Consider the following 23,269-nt stretch of genomic DNA (forward strand, 5'->3'; position numbering starts at 1 on the left):
GAATTGTTAAACTGTGTAACCGGTGGGAAGGGAAATGACATGGTGAAAATTCAATTCTGTATTGGTATTAGCATCCCAAGGGCAAACATTAATTTTTTTTTTTTAACGTATATTTATCTCCCTCTCTCTCTCTCTCTCTCTCTCTCTCTCTCTCTCTCTCTCTCTCTCTCTCTCTCTCTCTGTACTAAGTCTTCTCGGAACCTCCTTGGCATGTAGTCACACTGTACATTTTATTTTTTATTCAGCTATTGAAACTGCGTCGAATTCTGTCCCCTTCAGTATGATTACATTTTTTTGTATATGCTTGTTACCTTCACACCTTTTTTTTTTTTTTTTTTTCAGCTTAAGACAGATCATGCGATTAAATGTATTTTTCATATATTTAAAGGTAAACTATTTTTGGCGTTTTTATTCCCTTCAGCCACGGCGAGAATGTGATGTTCTTTCATGGGTTCATATTTCATTGATACCCTGAGCTCAGTAAATCGTAATATAGACCTTTATTAACTTCTAAATTTAAAATATATCCAGTCGTGAATGATTTTTATTTTCTTATTATAGTTATTTTGAGGCCAGTTGGTACTTTTAAATCAGAGTGGGCATCAAAAGTGGAAGTGGAATAAGCGAAATATGTGGAAGAAATATTTGTGTGTGTGTGAGAGAGAGAGGGGGGGGGGGAGAAGTGCGATTGTTTTACTGTCAGTGAAGAACATTTTTATATTATTGACCAAGGAAAGTGGCCATTGTGTGTGTGTGTGTGTGTGTGTGTGTGTGTCATTGTGTGCACGTGCTTGTTATCTATTTCCCGTAACTCGACCACCGAACGTCCTGTACACGCTTCCAGCCCATTTTCCACGCCAGTCTATAGTGTATAATTCCTAGTAGACAACAAAGAGAATAAAACAGAGAAATGTGAACCAAGATTCTCAAGCACTCTTAAAATAAATACCGTATCGTAACTTCGGTTTGTTTAAGGAGGAAAGACTTGGAAGGTAAAGCACAAAATCTTCCAATCGTTTTTATCTCTGCTGCAGTAAGAAATTCTCAGTTTAGTTTGCCTCCTTACCCTTACCAGGATGTATTTTCGCAGGAGTGATGAGAGTGCAGAATACTTCAATTTATTAACTAACCATTATTTCTGTTAAACTTCCAATTTATGTTCATCGTGCTTGTGATGAAGGCACACGGATGGAAGGTGGACACGCTTAAAAGAACGGGGGAAGGAAAAGGTATATTGTTGATGATTAATATTGTCGTGTAGACGGTTACCATGGTTAGGTTTTATGCTTTTCATGTTTGTGATGGAGGCAAGCTTGTATCCGTAAAATACTGAACAGGCACAGAAGAAAACAGCATAGTTTATAGTGTTGAAGTTCATAAACCTATCTTCATGTCTGTGATGGAAGCGAATTTATAATTATGAAAGAGTGGACAGGCCAGTGAAGAAGGTAAAATGCTTATAGTCGATCTGTCATTTTTTTTTTTTTTTTTTTTTTTTTTTCCCGTGTAGTAGAGACGTGCCAGAGATCTGTGTTCTTGTGGACGAGGTTTTTGTGGCGAGTGAGGTGGAGTGGAAGGTTGATGGAGTGATACTTTGAAGGTTGTGGCTGCGGTGATTATACAGTTAATCTCCCCGTTCGCTATGAAGGGTTATTTCCTATGCTGAATTAAATCATCTACAGTAGCTGCGGGAAGAGTAAAACACAAAAGATGTCAGTGGTAGCAAAAATAAAGTGCATGAAAAATGTAATGAATGAGTTAATTTGTGTGTGTGTGTGTGTGTGTGTGTGTGTGTGTGTGTGTGTATTACTTTTACCACATCACTATGAGGAGTGAAGCTGAATGAAATAACTAGTTTGTCGTCGCATCTTCAGGAGCAGCGTTTTACTTATTTATTTATTTATTTTATCACCTGACGATGGGATAAGGTAGCAAGACTAGAATTGCAAGACATCGCACTGAAGGGGTTTACAAGATTATAAGGGGGTGTTGTAGACGCGGTTTTTGTGGCGAATGAGGAGTGAAATGGTAATGGAGTGTGACGTTTTGAAGGTTGTGGTTTTGCATAAAAAATGAATAAAAGCTAGTATAGTGGAATTGTTAAAGTTGTTGTGAAGAATGTAGTTATGGATATGAAGGACTTCGAGATTATGGAGTATACTGAAGGTTATGTTAGCGCTTATTCTTGTGAGTGTGTTTAAGAATGCAGTGTTGTTAGTGTTATTGCGAATGTCGTGAATGAGCTTTATGTGGTGTCGAAGTTGTGATTGTACTGTAAGTTTTATTGTGAAAGTTGTGACTCAGCTGTATTGTGAAGATTTTGATTGGTGAGGATTATCATCATTATTTTACGGCCTTTCCCACGATGCATTGTGTTAGCTCTGCTTCACCAAATGGCAGCTCTCCAGATTGCGTGATCTCTGGCTGTTTTTCTTGGACGGCCTGTGTTTTTTCTTCCATCCACATTCATATTCATAAACGTCTTCACACAGCTATCTGACTGTCTCCCCACATGTCCAAAAACAACACTGTTTCTTTGTTCTAGGATGGCCTCTCTATCTACTATCTTTTCATTCTGATTAACCTTCCCATACACCTGTCTTCGCCAGTCTCCTTGTATAGGCTGTCGGAACCACCTTTGCCTAAGCTTAAGCTATGGCAGTGCTCCAAAGTGTACAGTCATTTGCAGTGTTTTCCTTGCAAAGTCTTTCGTTCTTTTTTTGCAACCACATTTATTCTCATAAAGCCCTTCATATAATCATCTTCCTATTAGAGCCTTATGGCAGCTTTCCAGTCAGCCCGATCTCTTGTTGTGTTTTTCTTAGGATGGCCTCTCGTTCTTCCACCCATATTCATGCCTGTAATCTACTTCTTATTACCATCTTCCTCCACTGTCATCCCTTGTGTGAATCGTATGGCAGCTTTGTAGACAGCACAGTCTCACCGTGTTTTTCCTAGAATGACCGCGGGCTCTTCATTCACTCATAAACCTCTTCATATAGCCTTCCATATATCCATCTTCCATCATAGTCTCCTCTTGTCCGCATCAACTCTTTCGTTATACTCTTACCTTATGATAGCTTTCCAAACTAGATCATTTGTTGTGTTTTCTTAGGACGGTCTGTCGTTCTTTCACCTGCATGAAAACTTATAAATTCCTTCAGATAACAATTTCCTCCCGTCTTTCCACGTCTGCACTATCTCTTCCTAACACTTCGCAAGACCTTGCTGTATTATGGTTGGCTTATTTTTCATAAAACACCTTCACAACCATTTATTTTGCACAGTACAGCATAATACCCGCTTGTTGCCGATTGAGTTATACAGATATTTAAATGATACAAAGAACTTTAAGAGAATGTCAAGGTTTTATTGTGTATGATAAATCACTTACTAATGTGTGTTACCAATTGTATGCCAACGAATATATGGTTCATATTTTGTTTAAATCCAAATGGATGGTAATGAAATTTTGTACATTGTGAAGATAGTTAAAATGGCTGTTACTCATCCAGTATGTTGAAACCACACACACACACACACACACACACACACACACACACACACACACACACACACACACACACACACACACACACACACACACACACACACACACACACACACACACACACACACACACACACACACACACACACATGGACGCACTCGCGCGCGCATAACGTCTACACTGAGTATAATCTATCGATTTGACACTGCACACCCATCTGACCTATCTCTTTTCATGGCGTTTTTCCTATACTGCATGCAGCCAAGTCTGTGTGTCTGTCTGTTAATATAACCCTTTCAGCCAGAGGACCTGAGTTCTGGGTTATTTTTGATGCTTTCAGCTTTATTTTATTCAGCGTATTGAACTGGCCGGGTTAATCTTAGCTTTCATCAACACCACTGGTATATATACATTGTAGGTCCTTTTAAAAGTGAATAAAGTGGCTTGGTGGTGGCAAGAATTAAAAAAAAAAAAAAAAGGATTGAAGGGACCATAGTGAATAAAACAGCACAGTGGTAACAAGAATAACAAAAGGGGTTAGTCATACCACCTAAAGTGGAACTCGAGGTGGTGTGTGCTGTATGTGTTTATGTATCTCTGTGTAACTGTTTGTTCATCCCCTCTTCATTGCCCTAACAGAAACCAAAAGATCATTGCAGTGATATGTAAAGGTTGTGCTTGCGGAAGGTTGGAAGGAGTATGAGGTTATGGACTGATATTTTAAATTCATTTTTATGAGGAAGCGGAGTTAGGGCTAATTGACCACCAGCGAATTCTGGGCTGCAAGGAAGTTGAAATATCAACATTGATAATTTTCGCAGCTTCGGCACGTTCGAAATAGATAAATGCTGTGTGAAAATAGCTTTGACCTAATATCATGTAAGTGCTGAACAGTGTTATCCCATGATTGAACCGTAAATTAGGAAAATATCAAGCCTTTTCTCAACTTAAGGATTTTATTTGGACAAGCACCAGACGATTTTGTGCAGTTGATAGTGAGTCATAGGAGCCTGAGTGTTAAGGCCCTCTCCCACTTCGGCGTAAATAGGCACGATGAAGCCACGATGAAAATCGTGGCCGAAGTCGGTGATGTGTCGACGATTCTGATGAAGAATCGTGGTGTCGGCGTAATACCGGCGACACCAGTACAACAAAACGCCGAAACCTCGGCGGAGTATACGATATAACTGGCGACTAGTAGCCGACATATCGCCGATATGTCGGCGTAATGCACAAACATTATTCTAAATTCAAATTTTAACGGTTTTTTTTATGGCGACTCAACGGCGATAAAGGTACATCGGCGGCGTGCTGTCGACGATGTATCGTCGATGTGTCGGCGAATGCATCGCACGCACCTCGCAGACAAAACGCTGAGGCCATCGCAGGTGCCTCGCCGTCATCGGCGTATTTAAGGCGATTAATCGACGGTTCATCCGCGAAATGTCGGCGATATATCACCGACATTCATAAGATGAAATATTACTGTCGCACAACCCGGTACGTATCGTACTGTTTACGTAGGCTGTGTCGTATTAACCTCACCGATGCATCGCCGATACATTGCCGACGCTTCGCCGTATGACCGTATGACATCTCAACGGTTTTTTTCACCGCCGACGCCTCGCCGATGTCGGCGATCATACGCGGTTTATACGCCGGGTAATCGCTGACGTCGCCGAGGCGTCGCCTTGTTGTCAATGACTAATCTGCGAAATTTTACAAAATCGTGGAAGGCCACGACGTTTTCATGCAGCATGAAAACGTCGTGGCCCCCCACGACAAATTTCCACCTCGTGCGACGTATCGGCGCCATGCCACGAAGGGACAAGATTTTGATCACGAATACCCACGATTAGGGATTTTTGACACATCGTGACTTTATCTTCCACACTTTCGCCGAAGTGGGAGAGGGCCTTTAATATCGTCACCATACTGTTGTGGTCTCGTCCATTCTAGTATTTATTTGGACCAGTATAGATGTTTCCATTGATCTGTGAGGGTTGTGCTCGTAGTGAAAAAACAAAGATTAAGGTTTGTGAAAGTGCCTGTGTTTAGTTTTTGTTTGCGGGGGGTATCCTGTATAGAAGAAAAACGTCACGAGGTCGAAGTGAAGACGACGATTGATGAAGATGATGGAAAAGGTCACCTGTTAGCATCATGATAACGATTGATGATGATAGTGGTGGTGGTGGTGGTTGTAGTAGTGGAAGAAGAAAATTATACGCCATATAGTAATAGTGTTAATAAGAAGAGTTCTGAATGTAGGGATGATGTAAAGAAGTAAGTTTAGATAGGATTATAACAAGAAAGATTTAATCCTCCATTGATGCTACCTGTACATGCAAGCAATTTTTTTTCAAAATTGGAAAGAAATCTCGAACAGAATGGGTTCATGAAGGTTGTATGTAATTACTCCCGTTTGAAAAGAGTCTCGCTGATCACTTTTTTTTTTTTTTTTTTTTTTTTCCATCAGGAGCTTAGAGTAAAAAATAAGCCGGCAGTACATAGCATGAATAATATATAAAACACGTTGTTGCGTTGAATGGGTTAAATATTAAGAATGATAAAAGGATAAATAAGAAGGCCAAGCACAAGTGGCGACTGTGTTGTGGGCAGTACTTCCCATGTAGATAAATTGGTTACTACGTGCTCCTCACCCGCATAATTTAAGTGGCTGGCGTATATACTAACCATTAGGTCTCTACCCCTAGCCCACTTACACGACTGGACGAATGGTTAAGTGACTCATTCGTAGGTGGTTTGTTATCTCTCTCTCTCTCTCTCTCTCTCTCTCTCTCTCTCTCTCTCTCTCTCTCTCTCTCTCTCTCTCTCTCTCTCTCTCTCTCTCTCTCTCTCATTACATGGATTTAGTCGTGTATTAAGCAAGTAATATATACAGTGTATACTATAATATACGGTGTGTATATATATATATATATATATATATATATATATATATATATATATATATTGTGTGTGTGTGTAGTTAAATTCCGCCAGAATCCAAGGTCACAGATATATTTAGGTAGGAGGTATAAATTGCTCATCGTAACGGAGGTAGGCTATACGCTTTATTGAGTGCCCATCTAGTCATTTTTTTTTCTCATACTTGCTATCTGTTGACGATTTTATTCTGCTTAGGATAGACCCCAAGTACTGAACGGGCTAATGAAGGTTGTCCATAATTCCTCCACTTCGAAAAGTCTCTTGCGCTGAATAAAATCGTCAGGAGACAACAGAAAAAAATAAAGGGGAGATAATACGTCCTCGGGGTGAATGTGACGTCAGACATATATTTCAATCAACGACCTCTTAAAAGTCAGCCTTAGGCAATAAAACCCACAACTACCCTTGCGACCCTTAATTACATCGTCCTTCTTTACCCTCAACCCCTTGACACTCATGACGTTCTCTTGCTGCCTTTAGACAATTTTATGCGGCTTGAGAGGTCTTTGGAAGTGGGTGGGTTAGATACAGCCTACATTGACCCTTTCACCAATAACTTTCTTGTTTAGCTTAATAAAATCGTCTGGTTGTGGCAAGAGTGAAATATGTACGTCAGTGGATGCCGTTTTTCCGATGACACTTTTATTTTTTATTTTATTCTCGCTACCTTCAGACGATTTTGTGTTGCATGGGAGAGATTTTAGAATTAGTTGAACGCGTTAGATGCACCTTTCATTAACCCTCTCACCTATAATTCTCCTCTTTAGCTGCACAAAATCGTCTGGTAATATCAAGAATAAAATAATGGCAGCGAATTCAAGAGGTTCAGTTTAGCCAGTAAAAGCTGCAACTACTCTACATTACAGTTTCGCCTCGTCCTACTTAACTTTTATATCTTGGGTGTAGTTGAGTGTTGTATGGGCTTTCCCTCCAGGAATTTCGGATGCTAACTTGAACTAGGGGTGTAAAATGCTCGTAACGTATGTCATATAAAAAGTACCCGGTAGTGGTATGAGCAGGCATAGAGGGTACAGAAAGATGAAAATATCGTTACTCATGTTACTTTTTACAGTCTGAAACGTAAGTCGAAAGTCCGTGTTCTCGGTGGCATGGGAGGCTTCGTGGCACCTCCCTCTCTACGGTCTATTTTGCCTACATCTTGATATTGTCTTCTAGCACCCCTCCCTTAAATTTATATTACTCGCATCGTCTTAATGTTTTCTCGTAGCGCCTCTTTCATAACGATTTATTTTGCCTGCAGCATCTGAATATTCTTTTGTAGGTGATTGACTTTTTTTTTTTTTTTTTTTTTTTTTAATCGACGTACTCTGCGTCAGTAGCATGAAAAATAATAGTAATGTTTTGTAATCAAATTAATCGCTTAGGAAGAGGTGTTACGAAAATATCCACAGCCACTTAGAACACAAATGAAAAATGCTGAAATACTGTACTACAAGCGCCCTTTTTGCATCACTGTCAGGTCATGTCTCCCTTTAACCCCTTCAGTTGGGTGACGTATTTTATAGCTTTGTCTTGCTACCTTCAAAGCGTTTTGTTGAGCTAAGGAGGGACTTGGAATTTGAGGGATTATATATATAGCCGCTATTCACCCTTTCACTACAAGAGATCTCCCCTGTGTTGAGTAAAAGCGTCTGAGGATAGAAGAGAGAGAGCGAGAGAGAGTAAATATTTTAGCCCAATTATTTTTCTGCTATGTTCATCTGCCTCACCAGAAATGTTGAAAGTTTACACCAAGTTGAAATTATGATGATGGGCGTATGAACAAACATTCGCTCGCTCGTCACGTGCTCACAAAGCGCACTTTACTGGTTATTATCAGTCTTATTTCCCAAGACCCCCTGATGGTGGACGGATTAATGAACTCTACACCACACCCTTTCATTTCTTATCGTCCCGTGCGGTACCATGATGACTTTCAACCTTCTTGCCGACACAGAGTATTTTTATCAGCATTGGAGAGACCGGAGAGACCCAGTATCGCAAAGGAGTTAATGAAGGCAGTATCTAAACCCATCATTTCTTAATTGTTTTTTATTCATGCTGCCGCCAGATAATTTTAAGATTTGGGACGACAGCTATGCCGACTTGATTTATATACAAATTTGGAGGATTCCGTGATGTTACGAATGTTTGTTGCTGCGTGACGTAACAAGCAAGGTGGTGGAAGTTGTGATCTTGGGGCGTGGAAATGAACCTGTATGCATATTAAAAACACTCATGCTCGCAGCCATGACGGAGAAAATGAAAGCTATATACTGTACAACCTCATTCACCCCTTCATTACCATGACCATGTTACTACCGTCAGGTGATTTTATTCAGCATTAGAAAGACCCCTGATGGTAAGCTGAACAAATCGTCTGGAGATAGCTCAGAAAGTCATGATGAAGAAGTTGCCAAATAAAGTATATGCATTGGTCCAGAAATTGTGCTGTATCATTTGTTATCTTGGTAAACAGTGAAATTGCCTCTTTCCCACCTTATGCAATCCCCTTCAGCATGAGGGTTTTGATATAAATAAAATAATCTGGCAGTAGCAAAAGTCAAACAAAGACTGAAGAGTTAAAGATTGCTCCTAACCTTGAATGAAAATCCTCGAGAGGCAGGAGGAAAACGAAGTGAAAAGTGATGATAATAAAGTGGGTTGAGTAGGTGCAATTAAGCTCAGAATTTCCTGGTGCAGAGGCTTGAACTGAGTCTGAGTAGGTTTGGAGGGAGTGGTAAGATAACATTAGTCAGATCACAAGTTTCAGGCCATTCACCTTGATACACGTAACTTGCTGACATTGTTAACCGGTTTTCGTATCCTACATAATAAACTACCAAGAGGACGACGGACTTATTAATTTAATCGTATATATACTTCATTCTGTTTAATTGGGCGATTTTCATTCATTTGTAGTTTGGTTCAGCTCAGTGAGATACTGAGGCTCTACACCCTTTCCATAGCACTTCTTCGTGACTTGCACCATATTGTAGCGTCACTCTCCTCTTATAGTTTAGCATTCTAAATGGAGAGATGGCAGTTTTACGCCCAATTAAAGTGTAAAGAGCATAGTTGACGTCTTATGTAACTTGAGATTAAGAGCTGTCAGAGCATTGTGACTACACCAGAACAGTACGAGTACATGCCGCTGATAAGCATGTGTGGCTATAAGTGTTAGCTGTATGGTGAGGGTTGGACAATGACGGATGGTGTATTACGTTATCGTCGTAATGCCCCTGACCCTGAATTGGATTCACCTTCGTTAGACGGGACACTTTTTTTTTTTTTTTTTTTTTTTTTTTTTTTTTTCCAGCTTAAATCCGATGACGAGTTTTATATTTTGGTCTTACTATCTTAAAACGATTGTGGCCGGCTTGGAGATAACTTTTGAAACATAAGTTTTGTATAGACCCTGTGTTATTCATGTTCTGTGGTAGGAGATCTCCTAAATTGAATAAAATAGTGTGACAAAAAGCAGTAATGAATAAGACGTCGTCATGTTGATGATTATTTCCTCTATTTTGCCCACTCACACAAGCATAACATTAAAATACTGTTGTTAGTGCCACTGAGGCTTTATTTATCTATCTGTCTATCGATCTTTATGTATGTATGTATTCATTATGTCTTCTACTGAAGTAGTTGTAGTTGTAATTGTGTGTGTGTGTGTGTGTTTTGTGACGTCATATTATAAGTGGGTTGACCGCTGGACATTGCAAAAGGGCTTCCTTGCTTGTGGTCAGTTAGTTGTTGTAATATCAAACCTTTTCATCAGAAAGTGTCCTTCTCAGCTGAATAAGGTCATCTGCCGGTTGCTAAAATATAATACCTAGTGAGTGTGATCCGCTGACAAGGCCAGGAGAATAATATTTTTTGTTCATTGTTGTCGTTCTAATTTATAAACACATTCGATTAAAGTGTCGTGGCTTCAAGTGTTGGTTCTGCATCTTGCCAAGAAAAACAATTATATTCGCTTTGTGCCGGTGCATTTAAATATATAGAAAATTCTGTATGTATTAGTAAGAATCATATCCAGTACTTATATGTTTTAAAAAATATCTATGTGTTTCCCTGCTTTTCTTTCGATGGAGGTGAGATGAATTTATGTAACCAGGAAGCCCATTATAAACTTGGCATACGAGAAGCACTTGGTTTATTTGATGAGACCGCTCGAACTCAAGAGGTTAAAAACAACTTCATTAATATTAGTTGAAAGTAATTGGAGCGGACATAAAGTAGGCCGAGATTATTTGGAGAAGAGGAGAACGAGAGAGAAGGGTTCATGCTGTTTATTGTTGGTAGTTTTGCTATTGTGCCTTCAGGTTCATCTTGACGTGAACCCGGTGGATTGTAGGCTGAATTTGCCCATCTCCTGCACTTTGCCATCCCGTTGTCGAGGGATAAAGAAGGGGGGGGGGATGGACGTTTCAATACACAGGTACTAGAGCTGCTTGGTAGCGTATTGGTGCCAGCGCGGATAGTAGATGAAGGTGGAAAGGGTGAAGTCTGGCAGAAAATTGGATGCATACGGAAGAGGTGCATGGAAGAAGGGAAGAGGTAAGGGAGGGAATGCAGGGTGGAGAGGAAGGTTAGTAGATAAGGAACGGGAAATGAGTGCATTTGGAGGGATGAGGTAATGCAGAAAAGCGGACGTAGGAAGGGTGGATTTGAAAAAAAAAAAAAAATGAGAAGCAGGTAGGAGAAAATGTGAGAAAGATTTGGACAATGGGATAAAATATGTTTGAAAAGCAGAATCGGATAGAATTAAGAGAGATTTTAAAATAATGAGAAGTGGGAGAAGCAGGAAAGATGGAATAGGCTGTAAAAATCGTATGTATTAAGAAAGGAGGGGTTGATGGGAGAAGAGAAGAGACGAGGTGAGCGATGGGTGGGGTAAGGGACATAGGAAGGATAGAGCGATGCGAAGGATGAAGTAAGATGGAATGGTGGATGGAAGAAAGGAAGAGGAGAGGTAAAGGTAAGATGGATGGATGGGGGTAGGGGGGAGGGATGATGGGATAAGTGGCCCCTCGGTATCATTTCCTCCCGGCAACTAGTGAAGAGGGATGCTGGGGTCGAGAGGGTGAAGTGGGTGCTATATGCAGTGCCGGAGCCCCTCACTTATTAGTCATGCTGGCAGTGGGGTGGGGTGGAATTGGAAAGAGGTACGGGAAGAAATAGGAAAGGGACAGTAGAGAACTGGAAAGGAAGAGGAGGGTAGAAAATAGACAGGTTTAGTTTAGAGGGTAAATGAAGGGAGAAGAGGAGGGAAGAACCAACGAGGGATGGAAGGCGACTAGATACGAAGGAGTGGAGTGATTTAGAGTGGGATGGAAAATTAAAAGGGAGGGTGAGTTGCAAGGGTACCGGTAGAAGGGGAGAAGATGGGAGAGGAAGGGAAGACAAGGGGAGAGGAATGTAGAAGAGAGAATAATACTGGAAGGAGATGGGTGATTTAGGATGGAATGGGGTGGGATGGATGTTGAAAGAGATAGGGTGAGGGAAGGAGAGAGGGGGGGACAGGAAGTGAGGAGGAAATAAGAAAAGATAAAAGATGGAGATAGGTTGAGTTACGTGGGTTAGCGAAAGGAATAGTAAAGGGTGAGGAAGGGACAGGAAGGGAAGAGGAGGGACAGGAAAGGGAGAGGAGGCAGCGGGAAAGGGAGAGGAAGAGTCCGAAACATGAGGGATGGGAGCAGGAAAAAGGAGAGGCAAGGACAGAAAGAGGAGTGGAGGGGACGGGAAGAGGGGAGGAGGGAGCAGGAAGATGGGAGGTAGGTACAGGAAGAGGGGAGGAGGGGGCAGGAAGGGGAGAGGAGGGGCAAGAAAGTTTTTAGAGGGGACGACATGAAGGGGAGAGAGAGGAGGACATCACAGGTAGGAGGTATGGTTTAAGGCACAGATGGATGGTATGAAAATTGCAAATGAAGAGGAGGAGACAGATGGGAAGGAGAGCGATGATGGAGGGTTGTAAGGGTTGGGGTGGAAATTGAGAGTGATGGCATGAAGTGGAGTGGAGTGGTGCGAGATGAAAATTGAAAGAGACAGGGCGAGTTGCGAGGGGAGTAGAAGGGAACAAGATGGGAAGGGGTTAGTTGATATGTTGTTGAGTGGATTGGAGAGATTTTAAAAGAGATGGTGAGAATTGTAAAGGTAAAAGAAGAAATGGAGTAGTAATGAAAGAAAGGAATATGTGAAAGTTTGTATGGGTAAAAAAAAAAAATAATGGGGGAATCGGAGGGGAGAACAATAGGACGTGGTGGAAAAGAAGCATGATGGAAGTTTAGAAGGGTTTGTATGGAAATTGAAAGATAGAGTAAGTTGAGTGGACTGGGTTAGAAAGTGAAAGAGAATGGGTGAGTTGTGACGGAGAGGGGAGGGAATGGAAGTGAAGGGAAGTGATGTAAGAAAAGGAAGGGAAGGGAGAAGATATGGCTAAATTTGTGCAGCGGGTGGATAACAGTGGGATGAGATGATGAACTAGGAACGACAAGAAAAGAGTGCATTAAATCTGATGGGAAGAAAATAAAAGATGTAATCGAGAGGAACATTACATAGATCAACAGAAGCAAAAGAAAACAGGGCAAAAGTTACATGCTTGTATGATTAGGATTTTCAGTAGTTGAATAGACTTCATGGAGCGAGGTCTAACACGGTGTCAATGTCTGTTGTTAGTCATGTGGAGTACCGTACCTGTATCCCATCCTACTTGAGTGTTGTTAAGGAGTATTGTCCTCTACTTTAAGCTTGTTGTGGCTTTTATTGGCCCAGGGTGACTAATCCTTTCTGTCTAGGGGGTCTCACGTAAGTTAAATATTATCGTCTGGTATTAGAATATGAAAAAAAAGACGTCCTCAAGCTGAAAGGAATGAAGATGTAGTTGGCCGTTAAGTATTAGTTATAGGATACACAAACTACTCTACATGAATTGATTTAAAGGAAACACAAATCACACTGCTGATGTACAGATGGATTGACTTAACAAAAATGCTGCACAAATGCCTCAAGTGTAGCGATATAGGATAAGCGGTGTAAGGAGAGTAGGCGAGTATAGGGACTTAAGGATGGGTTAGGAGGCGTCTGGCACACTTCCTTCTCCCAGTTGGCAACGAGGCGGTGTGGAAGAGGAAGGGGGGAGGGGCTGCTTGAGGGAAGGGGGGGTAGTGCTTGAGAGGAAGGGGACAGTGAGGGGTAGGAAGCTGAGAGTAAGAGACGGAGGGAAGGGGGGGGGGATGAGTGAAGGGATGGAGACAGAGGGAAAGATGGAGGAAGAGAGCGAGTGATGGGGGGACAGAGAGGGAAAGAAAGCAGAGAGAGACAGAGGGGGAGTGAGGTGTTTGAGGGGAATGGGACAGAGAAGGGAATAGAAGGGAAAAAATCAGAAGAAAGGGAAGTGTTTGAGAGAAGACCACAGGGGAGAGGTGTGCTTGAGAGGAGGAAGACAGGAAAGGGGAAGAGAGGCAAGTGCATGAGGGAGACAGGAAGGGAGGAAGACGAGGAGGGGGGGGGGATGATAAGGTTAAAGGGAAATGCGATGATGATGTGATTGTGTGTGTGTGTGTGTGTGTGTGTGTGTGTGTGTGTGTGTGTGTGTGTGTTTTAAGTACTGATGGGCATAAACTATAGTGTTAAGAGAGAGAGATCCTGGCACTGGATTGAATTAGAAGGTAAAAACTGTGTCTCATTGTTCCCCAGTCTCAGTAAAATTTGTCTCTTTTTCAAATAATTCAGCTTCTGTACTTAACCTAGAGAGAGTCTCTCTCTCTCTCTCTCTCTCTCTCTCTCTCTCTCTCTCTCTCTCTCTCTCTCTCTCTCTCCGATTGCATTTGGGTGGAGAGAGAGAGAGTTTAATCACTGAGATACTTTGATGCGTGGGTATAGCGAAAGTGTAGGTGTCCGTTTGCATTTGTGGGTATGCGTGTGGGTGTAGCCTTCCTCCATGTATGTACGAGTATGTGTGCGTGGGAGGCAGTTACGTATGTCATTGTATTAGAGAGACAGACAGACAGGTTAAAGGCGGAAGTAAGTGATAATGTGCTTCTTTACCCGCGTCATTGAACTGGGGTAGCCCTCGCCACTTCCCTCTCATCTCTTTTCCTTCTCCCCTCTTCATTTCCTCTCTTTCTGTCTTCCTACTCCCTCTTTCTCTTCCTTGCTCCACGTGCATTTTGATTTTATGCTGACTCTGGCTTTTCCTTCCTTTCTTTCCGCCATTTGCTCTTCCGCTTCATTCTTGATTCTCATAATATTTTTTTCGTGGCTCTTGTTTCCTCTCTTCTCTTTACTCTCAGTCCTCCCCTATACTCTCTCTCCACTGTATTATCCTTCCTCCTCTACTTTATCCGTCTCAAATATCCTTTCACTCTAATCTCCCCCCCCCCCCCCATTCTGTGTTTCCTTTCTGTTTTTATTTTTCCTTCCCGCCATTACTCTCCGTCCTGCCATTTCCTCTCCCATCTCATTCTCAATTTCATCTTTCCTCTGTTTCTTCGTCCTTTATGGACGCATATATATATATATATATATATATATATATATATATATATATATATATATATATATATATAGAGATAGATAGATAGATAGATATATAAATAGATAGATAGATAGATATAGATTTTATATATATATATATATATATATATATATATATATATATATATATATATATATATACGGTATATAATTGCTTTTCTTACCTTTTCTCAGTCAGATCCCCCCTCCCCGTCTTTTTTCTCCACTTCCTGATGTGACCCCTACCCTTTTATGAATAATCCTAAAATCCCTCCCCTAAACCGTATTACGTCTTAGGATGTTGATGAAAAACACTGCACACCGGCACGGTTTTATTGTATTTAGATAACGAAATACAGTACCTGGTTCTGATTTTGTTAGTCATCCCACCCCGTGTGTGTGTGTGTGTGTGTGTGTGTGTGTGTGTGTGTGTGTGTGTGTGTGTGTTTTACGCACAGGCAGTCAAGCAAAGAATGACTGGTACTAGTGGATAATCTAGCATTTAATAACCCCGCTTCGCCTAGGGATATTAAAGGAAGCAGAATTGGGTTTAAGCGATTATTTATTCACAACTGTAAGTCCTACCTTTTAACTTCATTACTAACAGAGCTTCACCATAAGGTGAAAAAAAAGTAATCTGAGTGTAGGAAGATCATCACCGTCGTCGTCATCGTCATCATCGTCGTCGTCACTGTTGTAGGGACATGTGGATTTTGCTTCAGATCTCTTGCATTACGGGAGGTCTCCTCGAAGCCGAATTACTGTAATGATCTAAGTATGTGGTAGTTTCAGACTCTGAGGCTTATCCTGTTTGAGAATAAAATCGTCTGGTGGTGGTCTGAATAAAAGGAATCAGATGGGTGTGAATGGAATATAAGGCATCTCTTCACTTGGCTGTGCTAAATTGGATAATTATGCATGCTGTCAGTTCTCGTTTGCATACCCTGTCATTTAAGGCCTTGGTAATTGATGTAATGCACTTTTAACGTGTTTGCAAGATGTATCTTTTCCTTGGAATGAGACAGAAGAAATAGTTCTTTTGCGCATATCCTGTCATTGAATGTCTTGGTAAATGATAGAGCATTTTTTTTTTTCCAGCATAGCAAAGCCTCTTTGTTCGTGGTTGCGAGAACGGAGAAGAAATTGTCAGTTATAATTTTTATACCGTCATGTTTAGGGTGTTTGGTAATTTATGCAATTTTAGGACCATAACAAAGCTTCTCTTATCTTTGTAGTGAGAAAGAAAGAAACGCAATTTCTATCTTGCATACCGTCATTTAAGGATCTTTGTAAATAATGAAGTGCATTTTTCAACGCAATTTCAGTGCCTTTCGTTCTGGTGGATAGAAAGAAATTTATCCAGTTCTGAGTTGCAAGCACTTCTCTTAGCTTCATCATTGCTATTAATTATTAGCTTTGCTTCTGGTTACCTTCAGACGATATTATTCAGACTAAGGAAATCGTAGTAATGAAGGGCATGTAAAAGACTATCAAAACCCAGTTGTGAAAACGTTTATTAAGCTAAATAAAAATTCTCAGGTGATAACGTAAATCTAAGGAAAACGTCATCTGACAAGGATAAATCACATTCGCTATGTGAAATTTTTATTGACATGTAAAGCCTTTCATTTCTTGGTAATGATAAAGAATGATAAGAGTTGAAATCTTGGGGAATAGCCAGGCCGAAGAAGCATGCTTCCTTGTAACCCTTTCAATCCAATGACATGTTTCACCTCCAGGCGATTTTATTGAATTAGGTAAGGCTTCTTGTATTGACTGGGTAAAGAAGGCTGTATTTGACCAGTCCTAATCGAAAGGTACGTAAAAAAAAAAAAAAATGTTAGCAAAAATTAAACTGCATCGCGTCATCGGATTGAAGGGGTTGAGGTCTCGATAAATGACAGGGAAATAATAACCACTACACCGATGACGATTTTTTTTTTTTTTTTTAAAGAAAACGTAAAATTCTTGTTACCTTGAGTCGATTGTATTAAACTTAATTTTAGCATAGGTTTTTCTAATTGGGGAAATACTCTTCATTAATTCCATCAGTAAAGATATTTTCTAAGCTTGAGTAAAATCCTTTGGAGATGGCACGAATAAAAAATGTTGAATAACCCAAATATTCTACTAATAATAAAGAACATAAAATCTGTTTCCTCTCCACTCTGAATTGCACAAAAGAACTTTAAATGAACTTTAATGTCTGGAGTAATGACAAAGTTAAATGTAAAGATTGTACTAAACAGTTTCTAAAATCAGTGTCAAAATTTAAGAACTGTATTTATTGTATCTCATAGTCTGGTAATAATTTTCAGTCAAGGGCTAGTTAGGTGAAGTGAAATTTAAGAACTATATTTATTGTATCTCATAGTCTGGTAATAATTTTAAGGGCTAGTTAGATGAAGTAAAATTTTAAGACTGCATTTAAATAAGATCATGGCAATACCACTACTACTACTACTACTACTACTGATAATAATAATAATAATAATAATAATTTTGTTCTTGGTGTAGGTGATGGTTATTATTATTATTATTATTATTATTATTATTATTATTATTTGTTAGTGGTGGTGGTGAGTGTGGTGATTATTATTATTATTATTATTATTATTATTATTATTATTATTGTACTTTAAAGTTACGTGCATGATGAAGTGGAAATTTAAAACTGCATTAAAAGTACCGTATACCATGTCCTGGCAATAAATATTAGGAGATAGTGTTCGTAGTCGCCATGCCACAGTTATCTACCATCCACTTTAAGGTGTGATGCAATGAAATATTAACTGTCCGTCTCTTATGACTCACTCTCCGTCTGGCGTTGGTTGCAGCAAAATACTAGAGTTGTCCCGATCATAAGAGCGTGGATGATGATAGTGATGACTCTGGCTTCTATTATTCAAGTGTATAAAATCGATCGGAGTCAGACGGAATAGATTACTAGAAAAGTTCCAGTTCTGAGAGGATTCCAGTCTTGATTTAAAGTATCTCAGGACTATACATAAAGCATAATTGTGATTGAGCCATATTCTTAGCGGCTTAGGAGATTCGTAACACCTCTCCCATAGTAGTTTATTCTACACACCTCAATATTCTTGTATATGTTATTGATGCAGTATCTTCTCGTATGTCGATGTTAAAAGATGTAAATACCATGAAGGAAAATGTTAAGATGTATACAAAATAAATCGCTACAGAAGAGGTGCAACGAAGCCTTTCCTGCCATTTAGAACGTGGCCCTAGGGCAAAGACAATGAAGTGTTGTCGCCATACCAAAACTGCCTCCCCTCACCTTTAACTTCTTTAAGGTCTTCCTCAGTCCTCCCCCCCACCCTCCCCATCTCTCCCTGATCACGTCATACAGGGTATCCTCATGCAGTTAGCACAAACAAATAAATAAAATAGTAATAGATATAAAGACGTCATCGAAGCGAAATAAAGATTTCGTAGCATCTTTTCACAACGATTACAGTTGCCAGATGCACAGAAACCCCTGCAGGTGGATGGCGTATTCTGCAGTTTTGTTGCCATCTTAAGACGTTCTTCTCATATTAGGGGAGATTTTTCGAATCGTAAACACAGCCTTCATAAACGCTTCATTGTCAGAAGGCTGTCGTAATCTGAATATGATTGACTGCAGCAGAAATAAACTAAAAAAAAAAAAAAAGGGTGGGGGGGATTGATATATGTAGAATGTCGGCATTTAATAGATAACGTACAGGTCGATATGAAGATGAGATGTTTTAATAAATCGCTAAGAATTAAGTGCAAAGGCTACGGAGTGTTTATGTCAGGATATGACTCACGGATTACATATCAACGAGTTCTGTCTGATGGGTTGACTTGAGGAAACATGCGAAAACCTGGTAAACCAGATCCAAGTTTCGCGATAACCACGGTGGAATTTTGTCATTTCATCGTCATATGCGGCAGCAGCAGTAAATTCTTCATTATTAGGTATCAAGAAAACTGAAAAAGATTTTCAGTCACTGAGTTAGGAAAAATAAACGAAAGTTGTAACTCTGAATTTAGAATATTTGCCACAGACACCCCAGAGTTCCTTTGCGCAAATCAGAATAACCGCTATCTTCGTTGGTGTCCCCCCCCCCCCTCGTAAGATAAGGTTGTGTGTGTGTGACGTTCATAATATGCTTTGTTCAGAAGTCAGTGTGTGCAGTGTCGATATTTAACACAACACTGAACAATAAATATTAAAGAAAAATAGTTCGTTGCACTGTAAGATTTGCTGCAAGCTAACAAAATTTGGTAATGAGGCGAGGGATGGGTAGAGTGGTGATAGTTAAGGGCGGAAGGGGAAAAGGAGTGATAGTGAGTGGAGGGGAAAAGGAGGAAAGATGATAGGAGGAAGGGAAAAGTAGTGGCAGTGAGGGAAGGGAGGGGAGAAGGGATGGTAGTGAGGGGAGGGATGGTGGGAGAAAGAAGTTATAGTTGAGGGAAGGGAAGGTGAAGAGGGATGATGACGAGAGAAGGGAGGAGGACGACGGTTGGTAGTGAGGGGAGGGCAAGGGGAATTGTAGTGAGAGTAAGAAGGGGAAAAGGAGTACTAGTGCAAGAAGGGAATGGGAAAGGGGTGGGGATGACCTACCAGTAGTGGTCAACCTAGCACGAGAAAGTGAGAGTGAGAGAAAGTGTTCGCCGGTGCCTTGCGTTGGTGGTCAGGTAGTGCTGTTAAGATACACTGCGGGTGAGGGTCCTTTGCTGTGTTTTTGGTGGAATGTTAAGGTGCCTTGCTTGGATTTATTTTAACGACGGAAAACCCCAGTGTTTATTGTGTTCTGATATGGCCAGGTAGTGAACTTAGATATTCTGCAGATGAGGGCACTTTGCTGTGTTTGTGGAGTATTATGGTGCCTGTGTGGAATTACTTTGACAGCTGAAGGGCTTTGTGTTATATACTGTACTGTAGTGCTGTAATATGGGAACATACTTTTGCCAGAAAGCTCCAGTGCTGTGTTTGCAGTGTTGACTCTCATTGCCTGAAGGCAGTGTTTATTGTGCAGTGTCGTAATAGGCTATGTGAATGATGACTGAAGATTCCTGTGCTGCGTTGTTATTTTGTGGTGTTTTGGAGTGCTGTGGTGTTCACATTCTGCAGTGTTGTGACAGATACTGATTATGTTATGCAGTGCTGTGATAACTGGTGTGAATTGTATCATAACTAAATGTCTATGTAATGTGTTCTGTGTGGATTTATTGACCCAAGAGTCTGCATTATAATTATATAGTAGTTCTGAACATACTATGGTAGGACAAATCTAAACTGGCGGCTAGGGTGGGGCACGAAGCTCTGTACAGTGTGCCACGTTTTCCATACGCGCGTGCCCCCCCCCCCCTCTCTCTCTCTCTCTCTCTCTCTCTCTCTCTCTCCCTCCTGTGGGAGATGTGCGTCACCCTGGGGAATTTTCTTTCTTTTATGAGTGACAAACTTATGCTTTAATTTCTTTATTTTTTATAATATCTAATTATATTTAAAAATATTTATTATTGTTTTACATATGTCGCCATATGACCTCGCTGGTGCGGCGACATGATTTTTCATTCAATCACTCTCCCTCCTTCCTTCCCTCCCTTCCTCCATCCCTCAACACCTCCTCTGGCCTGCCTTCCTCCCCCCCTTCTCTCTCTCTCTCTCTCTCTCTCTCTCTCTCATCTATGGTGTCTTAGGATACATTTTGGTTATTTTCTTTTACATTATATTGTACATATTGTAAATTTGACTTTATTTCCACACCAGAGGGCCAGTTTAGATTTGTGCCACCATAACTTTTTTTATATTGACTGCTGTGGTTGCTGTTATTTTTTCTTGATGTGAAAAAGTCCCCTTGCCGTAGTATGTTGCTCTTTGGTCTGGTGTCAGTGTTAGTGGCTATGTGAAGTTTATCTTGAATCAAAGGTTCATGTGCTGTATGCTAGGGTGATGTGGTGACCGATGGTGCGTTATATCAAATCTGCAGACTCTCTCTCTCTCTCTCTCTCTCGCTCTCTGTTTTACATACACACACACACACACACACACACACACACACACAGGTTCTAATTGTCTTCAAAGAATATACTGTAGGTAGTGTTTATTTAAAATGAGAAAAAACATTGTGGTTCATCCAATGTTGGAACAATGGCTTAACCCTGAGAAAATGTCTCACACCCTCATGGTGGCATTTCAACTTCCAGTTGTTTGCATCAGTTGCGTGATTGTGTTCTAAATTACAGAGTTCATGATAGTTGACACCTCTTGGAATATGCTCCCCTCTCCCTCTTCACACACACACACACACACACACACACTAGTAATATAGTATATACTATACAGCCCAGCAGTTGAGTATGTCTGGGATGGTTGTGGCTTCATATGGAAATATTTTTGAAAGCAAGAAATAATAATAATCCTGGGAAAACAATGGATATAGTATATTCAGTAAATTTTTCTGTGATTGCAGGCATACTATGTAGCTTGAGCTTATAAAAAATTCTTGTTGAACTCTGTGCATATTGATAAGTGTTATGCAGATGTGAGAGACACATTTCATGCCTGTGTAACCCTACCTATATTATTTGTCATATCCATAGTTCCTTGGAATCACGTACTGGGTACCGTTATACAGATGTATACTGTACATACATTTTACGAGTATTATGCAGTGGTCCATGTTCTTACTGGTCAGGCTGTATTTCACCTGTTGATTGTTGCCCAAGGTGCCAAGAAGAGTAGGTTGGCCCCCCATCTTTAATTTAACTCCTTCAGTCCATTGCCATCCTGTGTAGTTTATTGTTTGTATCTTCTGGCAGATTTATAAATAAGATTATAAGATACTGTATATATTTATGTAATTGAGCATGAGAGGGGCAGAAGGTGGGGGCATTTATGGCCCCCCCCCCCTGGGGCCTCCAAGGCTTCGTTATTCGACACAATTTTTCAAAATTTTGAAAAGGAAGTGTGGTGTGTACTGTGCATGTAGTTTGGTGTTGATAGTTAAAGAAACTTGTATAGGAGAGCATGCTGGCCTACTCTCTGTGTTACTGAGACATTGAAAAGTTCAGCAAAAGGGGATGGTCGGGACCTAGGCCCGAGGGCTGATGAAACGGGAGCTCCAGCTCTCCCTGTCATCAGCTTTCCATCCACCTTGGGAGTACTGCCCTGCTCGACTGGTGCTACAGCCGATGTATCTCTACCAAGTGGCTTAGGCTGTCTAGCAGAGATTGTATGTATTGTGAGAAGTGCTTGTAAGTGTAATTGTTGTGTTGGAGTGGCTTGGTATGTGTGTGTAGTCTGTGAACCAAGTGTAATCAGCCCGCGCAAGCCAACTGGGTGCAAGCATACTTTACTGTATGCGACAGTGGTTCAATACCACAGCACCCCTTGTGTCCGCCAGTGCAGTACGTGGCCAGAAGAACGCTCCCAAAGATTTTTACCCTGGCAGGGCGCGAACCCTCATTCTTCAGTGTACGAAAATGCACACTTTACCACTGTACCACAGAGGCTTCCCACTGTATATATATATATATATATATATATATATATATATATATCCCATTCAATACCACAGACAATTTCCAAAGTTCATAAACTCACTTATTGTTAGTCAGAATATAGTAAATAAAGATATAACTGTTGTGGATGAGTAACTAGAGATTATTTTTAATCCCTTGATTACGAAAAATACCATCCTTAACTTAATGAAAATCTCTAATGGTGTCCAGAATAAAATGTTACTGATGCTGTGGTACGGAAAGGGATAATATATATATATATATATATATATATATATATATATATATATATATATATATATATATATATACTGTACATATAAAACAAGAATTTTCTTTACTGTCTATGCTTTGATTTATGCATTCTTGGGTTGCATGAGCATCAGTTGTGTGTGGCTTTTTCAACCTAAATCTGGCATGACTGAATGACTCATGCTGCAGTGATGTGAAGATAATCTCCAGAGCTGTGTAATTAATTAGATCTTTAGCTTATTTTTAAACACCCAGTATATTTAGCCCTGGTACTATCCGGTTATCTAAGCACATTGTTTATATACAATACATATTTTATAATACTCTTCTGGGTTTGATGCTGAGTAATATTTTGTGGAAGCAGCCAGATTAAAGTCATAAAGTGTCCCAGCCAGCTTTTAACCCCTTCAGTTTGGTGATATTATAGTATTGTTTATAGAATTCTTGCTGTTTCTTGATAGTTTATTCAGAGAGACATTTCAGTCCATGATAGGTTAAATATTGCCTTCATTTAGACCCTCA

At 40.3% G+C, this 23,269-nt stretch overlaps 1 protein-coding gene across 2 annotated transcripts in view; it reads left to right on the forward strand.

The window, feature by feature from the left end:
- LOC145393479 (uncharacterized) overlaps positions 1–23,269 on the forward strand; it is a 120,460-nt gene that overhangs the window by 74,202 nt on the left and 22,989 nt on the right. The gene's annotated exons all lie outside the window — the stretch shown is intronic.

Source organism: Coenobita brevimanus, chromosome 24 (genome assembly GCF_032717465.1).
Source record: "Coenobita brevimanus isolate Jiangsu-jjx chromosome 24, ASM3271746v2, whole genome shotgun sequence".
In the NCBI taxonomy this organism is placed as follows: Eukaryota; Metazoa; Arthropoda; class Malacostraca; order Decapoda; family Coenobitidae; genus Coenobita; species Coenobita brevimanus.